The 15,705-nt window shown below is 33.1% G+C and overlaps 1 protein-coding gene and 1 long non-coding RNA gene across 2 annotated transcripts in view; one reads left to right on the top strand and one right to left on the bottom strand.

The window, feature by feature from the left end:
- The window catches only part of LOC121726951 (dynein axonemal intermediate chain 7-like), a 44,530-nt gene extending 42,012 nt beyond the window's left edge, over window positions 1-2,518 (top strand). The window contains exon 26 of the mRNA XM_042114605.1: window positions 2,391-2,518. The gene's annotated coding sequence lies outside the window, so the exon portion shown is untranslated. The remainder of the gene's footprint in view (window positions 1-2,390) is intronic.
- An 8,136-nt stretch (window positions 2,519-10,654) lies between these two features.
- Window positions 10,655-14,640, bottom strand: LOC121726961. Its single transcript, XR_006035599.1, has 3 exons — window positions 14,589-14,640; window positions 12,716-12,973; window positions 10,655-10,773 (listed from the first exon to the last, which is right to left on the bottom strand). It is a non-coding gene; the product is annotated as an uncharacterized LOC121726961 (long non-coding RNA).
- Window positions 14,641-15,705: the final 1,065 nt, after the last annotated feature.

Here is a 15,705-nt window from a genome sequence, read left to right as displayed (position 1 = left end):
AAGAATACCAACGTAAGTCAAATTTGAAAAGTTTTCAAGACAGACAAAATACTTCGTATTCCCTAAGAAATAAGTTTAAATTAAATAATTTAAATAATCGTTTTAAGTGATTTTAAAATTATTAATAATATTATTTTCAATTTAGTATTCAGTAATTTGTTACTTCATATTATCTTGTTTTTTTAACGTAAAATAATCTGATCTCAATCTATACTAATATTATAATTGGGAAGAGTTTGTTTGTTTGTTTGTTTGAACGCGCTAATCTCAGGAAATACTGGTCTGATTTGAAAAATTCTTGTGTCCGTAAATCATTGCTTATGTCCCGTCCCTACTGTCCGAATTTTCCGACTCGGGCGTTGGACATCAATACACTTTTCTAAGCATATTTTCGGTAATTTATTTAACTTTAAACCATTATTAATTTTAGGTCTTCCAATTTAGAAAGTAAAGTGTAATCAATTGTAAATGATTACTTCATCAATTATTTACCAAGTATAAACATTATTTTAATATATTAATACAGTGCTATCAAACAAAAAAGGCAGATTAACCGAGTAGTGGTACTGGTCGTAAATATCCGACCTTGGCGAAATGGGCACGAAAATATTTGTCGGATTATTCCGACGTTGGCGGTTAATGGGTTAAAATATTTATGTATATATTCATCATCATCTAGCTCGCTCGGTGCCATAAAATTTCGATTTTATACCATTTCATCAAAGATTGTAAGCAATTTTCAGTGATGTGATCGGTTCAAATTTTTTGCATTCTGATTCATTAAACTTATAGTACAAGTTGAATATTTTCGTCGTTTGTTTTTAAAAACAAACGACGAAAATATTCAACTTTGGCCTAACAAATTGATAATATAATATTTTCGTATTGAATTTTTCACATGCTTGGTGCATTGAACTCATTGGATCTCTGACCAATCTACTAATTTAAACGATAATATTCTTTCTTATTTTAATTTATATATAATATTCTTTATATAATATAATATTCTTTCTTATATTTAATTTTTTACAATATCTACTTATATTCCGAAATCCGAAACTAATATATTTTAGGGCGTCTTATAATATATTTTTTTATATTTATTTTATATAATATGAAACAATAATTGTAATATGTACTTTCAATATTCATAATATTATGTGATATATTCAGATATATTATGTAGTACTATGATTTAACATTACATTTATTAAACCACCTCATAGACTATAGCATAATATGACGTATATTTCTATGCATAAATTTTAATATTGTTAATTGCATACTAATACAAGGTATCTTGTGTTTATATACACTTTCTAGTATATTTTTCATTATATTAGAATAAATTAAATTCTGTCAATTCATGACTTTGTCATCGTGACATCGTAATTTGGAGAAGATGTGTTGTATTTTTTTTTCACAATTTTAATATCGCTGAGAAACAGCTTCATTTGGCGAATGGAAATACATTTCCATATTCTATGTGGTTAGTAAGTTTTGGTAAACAGTATGGAGGTTAGGTACTAGATAGATAGGTATGTATATCATGTATAATAAAGGTTAATCTGAAAGAGATTAACCTTTATTATACATGATATACATTCTTTGACGGGAAATTTAATTCAAAACATTGGTATTTTGAACCCATATCAGATTTCCCGTATTTTTATTTATTGGTATTTTTGTCATCAATCATCACTCATCACAAAGATTAGGTACAGGCGTAGTCTAGCAAGCCTAGAGGCTAGACTGTACTGTCTAAATCCAGTAGATTTCAGGTTGGGATTCAGAAAAAAAATACACATATTATTTTCAAACTTTATTTAAATAAATTACGTTCATATTAATATTGTTACTAGTTACTTTTACTTTTTTATAATCTCAAACCCTCAAGATTGTGTTTAATATACACCAGAAGACACAAACGCAGAAAATGTACGTTACTTGTGTCCATCAAGCAATGATATTCTATGTTACTAACGTAACATCAAGTATCACCTCCCTGTAAAGAAAAACAATATTAAAATGTAAGAATTAATGACACAGCACCTTTATATAAATCATAAGATTGGTAGTAATTTTTGTTATGTCACAAAATCCTTTATTATTAATTATTCGTTGATTTATCCAGGGTGTAACAAAACTTAGCGATAATACTTTTGCGTGTGTATGGGTCCCATTGCCTCTTTCGGCGCTGCTACTTTCACAGTGAAATTTATATATAAGGGACACATATACTGTAAAGTACCACACATTATTTCATTACACCTTGTATATTTTGAAAAGACGTTGAATCCATATTTAAATTATTATCACCATTTATAATTTTTCCTCCATTTAGGCAACGTTCTCTCGTCTTGATGAAATAAATCCTTTCTGACTGTTAGACTGCTGGCGACCATGTTTTCTCGCGATTGGACTCCTCCGAGGAGAAGAAGAATTGTCTCCGATCCTGCGGCTTCAGCAACGAGCGCAGGCTCATGAAGTTAGCATTGACGAAGTGAAAGGAACGCACCATGAAAACCTCGAGCGCTATATTCGCCATTAGACTGCGACGCTGCACTTTAACCTGCCCCCCTAGACAAGTGGCAAAACGCTAACGCTAGCGCTAACGTTAACGGTACAAAATGTATGGATTTGACATTAGTATTCGCTAGCGAAGCGATGACTTATGTCAAATCGCATACATTTTGTAGCGTTAGCGCTAGCGTTATCGTTAGCGTTTTGCCACTTGTCTAGGGGGGCAGGCCATTTAGCCGAAACTTTTTCGTTATGGCACAATAGACATAACTACTGGTTTCGTTATAGAATCGCCGATCAAAATGTATGGAATTGAAATTAGACGAGTCGAACGTCAACGTCATATTAACGAACGCTTACGTCAATTCCATACATTTTCATCGGCGATTCTAGAACGAAGCGAAAATGAAAAGATTTTGGCTCACCTCCCTGTAAATTGAGACAAATAGTCAATAACAATAAAATTTAATTATCCGAAATCGGAGCGCTTAAAATTAAATGAAATTTGTCAAAAAAATTAACGAAGTTTGACCGAGCAAAGCTCGGTCAAACAGCTACTTACAGTGAAATAAACATACCTAATAATATAATGGACCTTCTAAATTGAGTAAAGAAGTGCCTAATGTTCGAAATTTAAGAGGCCGGTCTCAAACTGTTCAAGGTAAGTGAGAATATAACGTAATGATATTGCTAGCCTACGTGAAACTACGACTACGAGTATATGAACAGCACTGGGTGTAGTGACTATGACACGACTTCAGCTGCCAACATACGTCCGATAATAAACAAAGGTTGTAGTAGATAAGTAGAACTTACATTCGTGTCAAAACCCGTAGAGCTTCTGAATCCGTGTTGTCCACTATATACCTTATCTCCTTCCAGTCTGCCGCCGGTGGGTATATTTTTTCTTCGATCTTCTTCTCGTAGTCCAGATTACAAAATGCCGTGGGGACGTGAACGTAGGTAACTCTGTCATTCATTAAAAATATATATTTAATTCATGATTCATGTTTTTTTCTAAACTACGGGCCCATTGACTAAAAGTTTACGTAAGCTTCAAAACTAAGTATGTATGTACTGGAATAATTTTGATTAAATACAAAATTAAAGATCAGATTCAGGCCACGAGAAGGCCATGAATTATATACCTTTATTACATTTTTAATGTTATAATTATATAACTTTATTACTGTTAAATTATAACTTTATTACATTTTTTAATGTTAAATGAATTATTAAAATTAAATTATGTTGTAATTAAGTTGATTGTTACTTACGATAAGATTTTGTTTGTAATAGAAGTTGTTGGTAGAGAATGCCGGCATTAAGTGTGAATAAATAAACAAATAAATAAATAAATAATAAAAATACTCAAAATAATTGATTACCTCTAAATTGTATTTATATGAAAAATTAATTAATTTATCGTAGGTAACTTAAAATTGTAGGATGTACCACAACCAACGTTCTTAACCGGTTTTTCAAATGTGTAAAATGTCGGTAGTACCACATACGACACTTTTAATCGGTTTTATAAATGGTTAAATTGTCGGTAGTGCTAGTTCCGACATTGTTATGTGGATTTATAAATTGGTAAAATGTCGGTAGTACCAATTATTTATAATCATTTCATTGACTTTTCTAATTGAATAAATAGCGCTTGTAGTATATAATTTTTATTTATTAATCGTATTTTTCATGGTTTTGCGATTTGGCGACTAGTAGCCGCAATTAAACCAGACTTTTTTGGCATTTTGCTATTAAGCAGGTAGGCAACAAACATAAAGATTTGCTCAAATTATATAAAAGTGACATAATTCCCAAAAATAATATCTAAAATGCTATTTAAAATACGACAATGGAGCAGAGAAAATCTCGGATGAAGAAAACTGCTTTTGAATAATTAATCTAATAAATACTCATCTCAATTTTTCATATAAACAAAGGCTGTGGTGGAATGTAAGTGTCCTAAAATGTAGAAATTTTTAAGAACTACTTGACTCCGCGAACTTCGTTTCAAGGGCCTGCAAAACAGTCAGTCCTTCGTCAGTACTTTCTGTATTCCCCACACATTTAGGCACTATCATCTCTCCAGCATATTTGGAAGATCTAGATGAGATCGATAGCCGGTCGATCGACTTGCAAATATAATATTTTCCATTTCACATTCGGGTTAGCCGCCGCCGTTGCCGTGTCAGCGCGGGCGCCTTATTTTGAGCTTTATGAAAACTGTCCTTACTTCTAAAATATTTGGCCCATGGTAATAATTTAAAGGACAATTCTATTTTCCACATAATTTAAATTAATATTTTGATATTTATGTAGGTAAGGATTAATAACGAATATGCAAAAAAAGTCACGCTAGAAGGAGAAGATTTGAAGTAATTTTTTAAATGAAAGTAATGTTTATTATTCGTTAACCATAAAAGATAGACATAAGCTGCCCTGGGCTTTTTTGTACATAATGATGAGTACTATAAACATGTATAACATTATTTTGATGTATCATCAGTATTTTTCGTAGCGGAAGTGAAATAATGAAATTTTTAGCAAATTTTTACCACTTTGGGTTATATTTTTGCTATTTTCGGTAAGATCCCTAATATTTTTCAGAATAATACATAGCCTGTGTTCTTTGCAAATGATGTAGCTTTCGAAAAGTAAAAGAATTTTTAAAATTAGTTCAGTAGTTATTGAGCCCATTCAATACAAACAAACATACGAATAAAAATAACTTTTTCTCTTTATAATTAATATTTTTTATTTTTTATTTTGTTATTTAGTTAATTTAAGTTATGCTATCAAAAAGTCAACAAAATAGTGTTGGTAATAATTTTTAATTTCAATGTTATAAGTAAGTTTTCATTTCGGATTAAAATTTGATTTTCCGAATTATTTAAATCATAAGAAATGTTTTGTATTTTCATACGTACATTGTTTTTACGTTTTATTTGAAAGAAGTTCATAAAAATATTTTTTTTCTTTAAACTGTTGTCGTTTTTGTTGGTAATTTCTACATGCAACATATTTTAAATTAACAGTTATCACTTAACAATGACGTAGATGCCACTTCCGACAAGCAATCATCGATTTTCTACGAGCAACAATGTCGGTTCTGGCACTTCCGACAAATCAGCATTAAGGCCCGTATTCACTTTCATTAGTAGTAACTGCAAGTTATTAGGGCAGGTCATTAATGATTAGGAGAAACTAAGTGTGGACAGCGACTGATCAGTGCAAGTGATTAGTCGGCTGCGTAGTAACGTGATTAAAAGCGTGTTCTATTTTTTGCGAGTCCAAGTGCGAGTACCCACTTCTCGCGGTCCCTTCCTCCCTTCACTCGCAGCGTGCCGGCCAGCTATGAAATTGAGCTTTATTTTTTCTCAAAGATCAGGTAGAGATTTAGATAAACAAAAAATAATAATAAATAGATAAGCATTGTTTTATTTCTGAATAAATTTAAAGCAAATGTTTTCAGAATGTTGAAATACAGCTTTCCGAAACTGAGGAAGGCCTGGCCGTCACAGACTCTTGGTCCAGTAAATAGGATGGATCTTTTTTTAATTTTTTGATCAATTTTGAATTAATTCTGGGGACAATAGAAATAGTGAGGGCTAATTAATTATAATTATCAATATACTTACCTAATTTATTTTTTCTATCAATTTAAAGAAAGTTTTTAATTTATCAAAATTAAGAGACGACCTCTGTGGCTCAATTAGTTGAGTGCATGAAGCTAATACAAAGATGTGGTAGCTCAAGCCGCGGGTTTGAATCCCGCCGATGGAACAAAAAGTTTTCAATGTTCCCTGGTCTGGAGACTGGATGTGTATGAAAATATATTAAGTGTATAATATAGTATAATAAAAATCTTAAACAATATCATATGTATATTGTATACCTATCCATACTAATATTATAAATGCGAAAGTGTGTCTGTCTGTCTATGTATATTCTGTCTATCTGTATGTCTGTCTATTACCAATTCACGCCCAAACCGTTAAACCAATTTTGCTCTTTAATAGAGCCACTAAATTATCACTAAATAAGAATTGGACACTACTTGCACTACATACCTACACTCCACTGCCTCAATTACTAGTCACTTGCACTTGTACTAATGAAAGTGAATACAGGCCATTACTCGTACCCCGTTAAAAAGGTCAGAAGTGACTTTTCTCATATATAGGCATAAAATACGAGATACTCATAATAACATATCAAACGTAAATAACTTTTATAGTATTACCCTGAAATTTCATGATCCTACTTGAAATAAGTAAAAAGTTATGCACAATTTAGACTTTGAATCGCTCTCCTGTAAAGTTGTCGTTTTTCACATCCGACATTGTTATTAGTAATGGGCGATATTATACTTACCTGATATACGCGCAAATATGTAGATCTTTTTTAAAAACTTTGTACAAACGCTACGTGGAAAATATTACACTATTAAAGGGTTAAATAATATAATCATATTTTACAATATAAACATTAAAGACTGGTTTCACTCGGCGCTCAACCTCGCAGGTGGATCTAATGCTAAGTACTCACATACGGTTTTACTTGATGTAAAACCGTATGTGAGTACTTAGCATAATGCTAACTACTCTCATACAGTTTTACTCGATAGTTTTACTCCAAATCGAGTAAAAATTAGCGTGTGGACCGCAAAACTCACAGCTTGAAGGCTCACATCGAGCCAGCTCGATGGAATTAAATAGATCTAATTTCCTTCGAACTTACTCGCCACGAGCCGTCGAGCTTTCAAGCTTGTGAGTTTTGCGGTTCACATTATAATTTTTACTCGATTTGGAGTAAAACTATCGAGTAATGCTGAATGTGTAGACGAAAGACCGAGCCGTGGTTTTTACTCTACGTGATTACTCGATCGAGTAAAACCGTATGTGAATACTTAGCATAATAATTTACCGGAGTTTTAATATATTATAATAACAATCAATAACGATTTACCAGATGGTAAATAGTTAATGAGTTTAGATTTGAGTGTTAATATTATATTGTATCCAACTAGTATCCAACCCAAAAGTCTACTGTCAAACATATCTCATGGAGTGGAAGAACGGCATAGTCTCGTAATTTAAGTAACGTGGTATTAAGGGGCGTATAACACAAAATAATAGTCGTAACTTAGAATATGTTGCCAATTTTGTTGTATTCAAATAAATAAACATTGTTCAATTTAATTTTTAACCTTAAATAGGTGCAGAACTAATGTTTTAAATCGTAAATTTTTTGATTACTCATCAATTGGTACGCAAGAAAAATCATTCCAATCGTTCAATTTATTGTAAAACCATGATCAAACGATGTCTCTCTCTGGCATTTTCAAACATTTTCTATTATGTATATCTGTGTTATGATAACCAACATAATATAATTAAGACTATCATAATTTTGTTGGAATTAGCTTAATGCCTGTAGTTTCTAAACTAAGTAAATAAAAGAAAAATATGTGTCAAAATGTCAAAATCAATGAGACGTTTTATGTTTCTGTCTCTCTCTCTCTCTCATCCTGTCTTGCATGGCTGACTGTCTTTTGTTGTTTTCCAAAATAAATCAAGATTAATCTGCTGAATGGTGTTTAATTCACCTCACAAACCATCAGGTTATGGGCCCAGAAACGTAATCTGTACCCTGCAACGAAGATATTTTTTCTAAGAATTTTGCTAGCTCTGACAGCTCAGTATGATATGTCTATAGAACATCTGAATGTTAAATCTGCATTTTTGAACGGAAATTTGACAGAAACTGTTTATATGGAACAACCCGAAGGATTCATTGTTCCAACATAGCTAGCACAAGCACGTAGACAAACGAAAGAAACTAAATTTTGACAGTTTTACCGGAAAAACATTGGAGTAAAAGTTTCTTTCCTATCTCGATATCTTTCGCTTTTGAAAATCTATAAGTCAAGCATGACGATCCGCTTTTGACATTTAGTTTCTTGATTCTGTTTTTATTTTTATTATGGCACTTGGCTATAAAACCATGGCCAGTGTCGAATAAAATATGGCGGCAAATTAAAAAAATCGATGTATAGCAACCCTGTCTATAGCCGAAATTATAGTTTTGATCTACAAACTACGAATAATAAAGTTCCTTAGTTTTTATTATTCGTATTTCGTAGATCAAAACTATAATTCTAGCTATAGACAAGGTTGCTATACATCGATTTTTTTAATTTGCCGCCATTTACTCGACACTGGCCATGGTTTTATAGCCGAGGTGCCATAATTAAAAAAAAAGAACTAAGAAACTAAATTTCAAAAAATAATAATTGCCGTTGCTTTAATGGTTGCTATGGAAAGAGTTTCTTGTCTTTGTCCACTGAAACTCAAGTCGATGGGTGGTGCCATGCTCGGGAATAAGATATGTAGACATGGGAAAGAAACTGCCATTACTTTCTTCCGAAGAATCGACAGGGAAACCCCGTGCTAGCTACGCAGGAAATGAAAAGAAGGTTTACAGGCTTAATAAAGCAATTTATGGTTTAAAACAGGCGGCAAAAGCCTGGTATGATAAAATTAACTTTGTTTTAACCAATAAATTGAGTTTCAAGCAATTATCTTCAGAACCTTGTGTATATGTTTATAAACAGGACAATGAAATTATAATTATTGCATTATATGTCGATGACATAATTCTATTTTCATCGAAAACATCTCAAAATAAAAATCTTATAAAGAAAAAACTTATGAAAGAGTTTGAGATGAAGGATTTGGGTCCTGCTAATCATATCTTGGGTATGAGAATAAATAAATTAAAGAATGGCAAAATCACATTGGACCAAACAAGTTATATCAAGCGCATGTTAAATAGATTCAATATGACATATTGCAAACCAATCAAAACACCTATGGAAGTGGGTCTAAAACTACAGAGGGAAGAGAGTTCTCAATGTAATTTTGATTATAGAAGCCTCATAGGATATTTGATGTATTTGGCTGTATGTTCCAGACCAGATATAGCACACAGTGTGAGCTATTTAAGCCAATTTAATAATTGCTACGGCGAAAGTCACTGGAAAGCAGCAAAAAGAATTCTACGTTATCTTTAAGGTACACAAGACTATAAACTTGTTTTTGAAAAAGGTATTTTTGAATTAACAGGTTACACAGATGCTGACTGGGGCGGAGATCAGTTGGACCGGAGGTCTTATACTGGGTATATATTCAGTCTTGGTAACTCTATTATCTCTTGGGAGAGTCGTAAGCAGCGTACAGTGGCACTCTCAAGTACTGAAGCTGAATATATGGCAATCTCTGATTCTAGCAAGGAAGCATTGTTTATTCAAACTTTTGTTCATGAATGTACTGGTATTATTTCCAAGATTAATTTGTATAATGACAATCAATCTGCACAGAAACTTTGTAATAATGCTGTGTCGCATTCCAGGTCAAAACATATTGATATAAGACACCATTTTATTCGTGAACTGGTAAATAGGCAGTTTTTAATTTAAGTTATATTTCTACAGATAAAATGTTAGCTGATGTTTTGACTAAATCACTATGCAAGAAAAAACATATAAAGTTTGTATTTCAGTTGTTAAAATAATAATGTACTATTGTTAAAGTTATTATTGTTGTTATGTATAAGGTTAGTACATAAGGTTTAGTACATAACAGGTACATAAGGTTTAATACATAACGGTTATTTCAGAAATATTGCATTGTGTAATATTGTTTCTTTTTATTTGTATTAGTTTACCATCAAATGTTAGGCCCAGTATAAATTAAAATATTACCTTCCATCCCTATATATTTAATCTTGAAAACAATCAAAGACCTCAAAGAGGTTACAAAATACCTCGAATGATATAAAAAAAATACTTTGGTCACCAACATTGCTTTAGAAATTGAGGTTTGGATCACTTGATAGAAAAATGTATTTTTTACGCCTGAACCACGGACGGCCTGAACTATAAATAAGGCAATAAACAAGTTAATTTCGACTGAAAGAAATGTGCATTCTGCAGTTTGTTTTTCTATTTTTAAACAGTTACAAGATTTTTATTCACAAACTTAAAATAAAACGCAATTAATTTGTACTAAGTTATAAGTATATTAAAAGAGAAGTTAGCAAATCACAATCGGACGGACGAGATCTTGAGCAAGTTTCCGATTATACAGTTATTGTATATACCAATTCGCCAACGTATTCACAATCCACCATGACGCACACGCGTAGAATATACACGTCAAAATTCTGTCTATTATTACCTCCCTGAAAATGCAAAAATCAGTCAGCTTGCTGTATCTCAGTAAAGTTTCTCAGCTGGTACCTTGAAAGGTGTAACGCAACTATGACCTACTATATTATGATACTGAAACTTATCAGCTGACGACTTTTCCCTTGAGTTACAGCTAGCTGATTTTTTTATTGTTTACTATAAAGTATTTTAAAAATTTTCATATCAGACTGTTAATAATCGGCCAAGTGCGAGTCGGACTCGCGCACGAAGGGTCCCATACCGTTATAGAGAAAAAATGTGTTTTTGTATGGGAGCCCCCCTTAATTTTTGATTTTATTTAATTAACTAGATGTCCCGCGCGGCTTCGCCTGCGTAAATTTGAAATTTTACGGAAACCGTACATTTTCCCGCAAAAATAGCTTATGTCCCCTCACGTGTTCTACTCTATATCTGTGCCAAATACCATAAAAATTGCTCCAGTAGTTCGTGTGATATTAACCCTTTCTAATAATTTTCCCCGTTTTTTCCACATTTTTGAATTGAAATTTGTATATAAAAAATCGGCCAAGTACCTCAATCGAGCAAAAATAGGCTGAAAGTTGTGTTTTTTTTTTGTATGGGATTATTTAATTATTTAATTTATTTAAATTTTATGATTGATTATTAAATTACAAATATAAGTGAGCGTTCCGTCAATATTGCAAGTGCCTATGTGTTGCAGTTATTGATATCGAGCAAAAAACAGTAAAAAAAATCACGTTTGTTGTATGGGAGCCCCGTTAAATATTAATTTTATTTTGTTTTTACCCGACTGCCAGGACGGTTATGTGTTTGGCGCGTATCTTGTATGCTTGTAATATTATTTTTAGTATTAATTGTTGTTATAGCGGCAACAGATATACACAATCTGTGAAAATTTCAGAAATCTAGCTATACTACAGCACCCACAACAAGTTCATGCATATCAAGGTGGCACGATTATGGCTGGAACAGGAACGAACCTCGTTCGGATGCAAGGCAATATGACTGCTCTAAATACCGAGATGAGGTGCTAGAGCCTGCAATGTTGCCCCACAGACAGCAAATGGGACAAAATTTCCAGCTGATGCACGACAATGCCCGTTAACGTATCGTTACAAGTTGGTTACAACAGCATGATATCCAAGCTTTAGACTAGCCTGCACAATCCCCTGACTTATATCCTATCGAACATGCCTGGGATATGCTTCAGAGAAGAGCTCTTAGGAATTTCTCTGAAGATATTAGCAGGACTTGGCACTGGACTTGACATTATTCCAAAACAGGATGATCAAACCCTTGTTTTGAGTATGCAGAACCGTTGCAGATGTGTCAGGAGAGTCTTAGGTGGATCCACGGATTATTGATTTTAAGTTTTCAACAATTTTCATAAAAAAATAGTTGTTTTGTTTAGGTTTTGATGTTTAAAAAAAGTTAAGATTGAAATTTTGTCTGAGTTTACGCTTCTTCTAGTTTTTTTTTTAATTTAACTTTATCTAAAAGTTTATTATCAGATTAGATAGGCTATTAAACAAGGTCTATTTCAATGTGTAGATGTCTCAACAAAAAGTTAATAGAATTTCAGTTATTTAGGTTGAATTATCCATAGACTATGATGATTGATGTGTATATTAATTATTTTATTTTTGGTATTTTTTGTTATAGCGACAACAGATACACACAAAAGTCTAGCTATAGCTGTTCTTGAGATACATCTAGGAGACAGAGAGACGGACGGACGGACAGACGAACAGATAACGAAGTCATAGTAATAGGGTCCCGTTTTTACCCTTTCGACTCGGAACCCTAAAAATAGACCGTTTTACTTTTGTGGACTAATGAAAATAAGTTTATATAATAAACTAATACTCTTTAGTCTGAACTCTGATCCAGCCGAGTTGCTGGATGAAACATTTTTTGGCCTCAAAGCCAAAAAGAAGAAAATAAATTCCTCACCATTTATAAATGGTTCTCCATTTCTTTATACTTTTTTCGTCTTGATGTAGAAGATCTTTTCTCGCCCTTAAACCAGCATTTACTACAAATTCTACTGATTTTAATTTGTCCAACGTAAAAGAGAATTGTATTCGATCTTGCGGATTCAGTTTAGATAGTAGGTTCATGAAGTTGTCGTTGTTAAACGCCCACGATCGCATCATAAAGAACTCCAAAGCCAGACTCGCGCCGATCACTCTGCGTTGTAGTCTTAACAACCTAGGAAAAGATGAAAAAAAATTACACTGTTTATTACCTACATCAGAGTTTAAAGTCATGATCAGGCCTGTCCCACTCGTGCATGTAGGTATCGAACTGTAAGTACCACCCGCGAGTGGCAAATCATTAGGGACTCACAAGCGAGCGGTGACGCAAGCGCAAGATTTTTCGTCGCGTATCTGTCGCAGCCGACTGGTTTAAGGGCCTTCCCTACGGAGATTCCGTAATTTACCGTATTTAAAGCCTTATGAACTCAGAATTTGAATGCTTTAAAGTTATAATAAAAATACAGCAGTAATCTTCAGTAAGTATATCAACATTCCTTTCCCCGTTTTAAATTTTCTAATTTTGTTTATTATACTCATGATGTCACCTTCCAAAGTAAAACCAATTTATCAAAGATCAAGCATACATTCAGCATCTCCTTAGAATTTACAAATTACTTTTACGTGAATAGATCGACAATATCATATACTTACTACATATTCGCTGTTTTAAATTTTTTAGGACAATTTTGAACTAAGTTAAATAAAAAAAATTGGGTTTTGGTGCGATCTCGGCATAGCGGCAAATGTATGCCCAAGGTCGTTTGCTCGGGGGACGGCCTTAAATAGCCGTTCAATCAAAGCCCTTTGACTGAACAACGCCATTCAATCACACGGCCTTACGTCGTTTAGTCGACTTGTTGACTACAACATTCAATACTACAGCTAGACGATGCTTAGCCAACTGGTTTAATGGCAAATACCACTTGTAACTTTTACTAACTACTTTCTTTCCGAAAAACAACCACAAACACCAACAAACACCTGCTAGTTGACGCCATATTATAAATAAAACGCACCTAGCGCCGCAGCGGTGCGCGCTGAACTACTTCAATTATTAGACGGCGGCTTTTGAATCAGCTGTAGTGTTGAACGTTTTGAGCGACTAAAATATTTAATCTAAAAGCTAGACGTGTGATTGAATGGCGTTGTTCAGTCAAAGGGCTAGATGTTTGATTGTACGGCTATTTAAACCAGTCGGCTGCGACATATCTACTGTTTACCGAATTACCTAAGAATTATATACTGTTTTTATATTTATGACGCTTAAAAACATTTCACAACAAATTAGATACGCGTAAAACAAAACATAACTATAGTGAAAAGTTAATATTAAAGACACGATAACAAAAAACAACAAAAATTAACTAAACTTCGCAACACGTATTTAAAAAAATCTATGCGTCTTCTAGACACAAATCAGGTGTCATTTGAAAGGGGTAACTAGCCCCTATAAAATGCCACCGTCCCCCCCCCCCTCTCCTTATAATGCGTGATTCAAATGCCAACCCCATTATACTTATAATATTATGGTCTATCGAATGAGTGCGAATAAATATTAGGCAACACTCGATTTATCTAACTAATTAAGACCATCTTATAAACGCTGACAGCGTATTTGCCCAGATTGCGTAGAAGCATGACAGAGGGTATTAAGGGCTTTAAATTTCGTAAACAATTATACTAAATTGGGTCTTTCGATTTTAATAGCTCAAAAGGCATTATGATCATAAAAGTGGAATTTGCTATTATATTGTAATAATATCTTCGAGGTATAGAAAGAAACTTACATGGGTTTTTTGCCAAGAACGCGGAACACGATGTCCACCGCAATAGCCGGCAATACATGAGACATTATCACCTGAAACGTGACAAAATATTCCTTATCTCTTATAATATAAGTACAAAATTGTCGTGTCGCAGTATTTTTTTCTTTAACTCCGCTGAATTGATTGAACTGATTTTGTTGAAATTTTTTTACTTCTGTGGCTCTGAGAAACGGTCAACATCCAATACGAAGCGGCATGCAATCCCAAATCGCGCTATCGCCGTACTCAGAGACGTTTAAATATGATTAACCTTCAATTTAATGAAGATTTTGACAGATAATGTATGGGGCTTATGTCAAAATTTTGATTTAATTACATTTCGACGGGTGCAAAGTAAAAAAAGTCATCTGCAATTTTGAGTTTTTCGTTTTTTTGTAGAAACTAGCTTAAAATATCATGTTCTACAACATACCAAAAACAAAAATTCAAATATCACCTTATTTTTGGTACTTTTGTCACGTAAAAGAAGACATCTACTCTTGTTTTGTGAAATTGCACGATGTAGATGCGGATAACTACCGCTGGTCGTCTATACGCGGGACGCGCGGGGGTCATGTTATGCGGCATAAGCGGCTATCTGCCATATAGCTTTTTCTACGTTGCGATTGTGATTTAGATGTCTCAATTTACTTTTGCAAATTAGTATTGTTTATTATGTTTATGAGTACCTATTTATGTTAATTCTTATTGTTAGCTATATTAATTGACTTCTAATTTGTTACTGTTATTTTTTACTGTTTTTTCATGTTCAGAAAGTCCAAAACGACTTTTTAAAGAAGTTGAAAGTTTCCAGAACATAAGTGATAGATTTATAGAGCAAAATACTGTGTTGCCCGATGAAATTATTGAACATCTTATAGAAAACCTTGATGTGTCACCGATGAAGACAAATGAATATAAGTTAACTTTGTAAGATAAGTCCCCATGATCTGAATACTCTAGGCCAGTCACACCAGTTCACTCTCAGTCTGAAATATAAAATGATTTTGAAAATTTGTCGATCTCAGCAAATTAACAAATACGCCAACACCCTCAGAATACAGTTCATCATTTCAAGTCCGCCGCGTCCAGGTATTAT

This window comes from Aricia agestis, chromosome 5, assembly GCF_905147365.1.
Source record: "Aricia agestis chromosome 5, ilAriAges1.1, whole genome shotgun sequence".
Lineage (NCBI taxonomy): Eukaryota > Metazoa > Arthropoda > Insecta > Lepidoptera > Lycaenidae > Aricia > Aricia agestis.
Note: the sequence above shows the minus strand (reverse complement) of the source record. Positions and strands in the feature narration are given on the sequence as shown.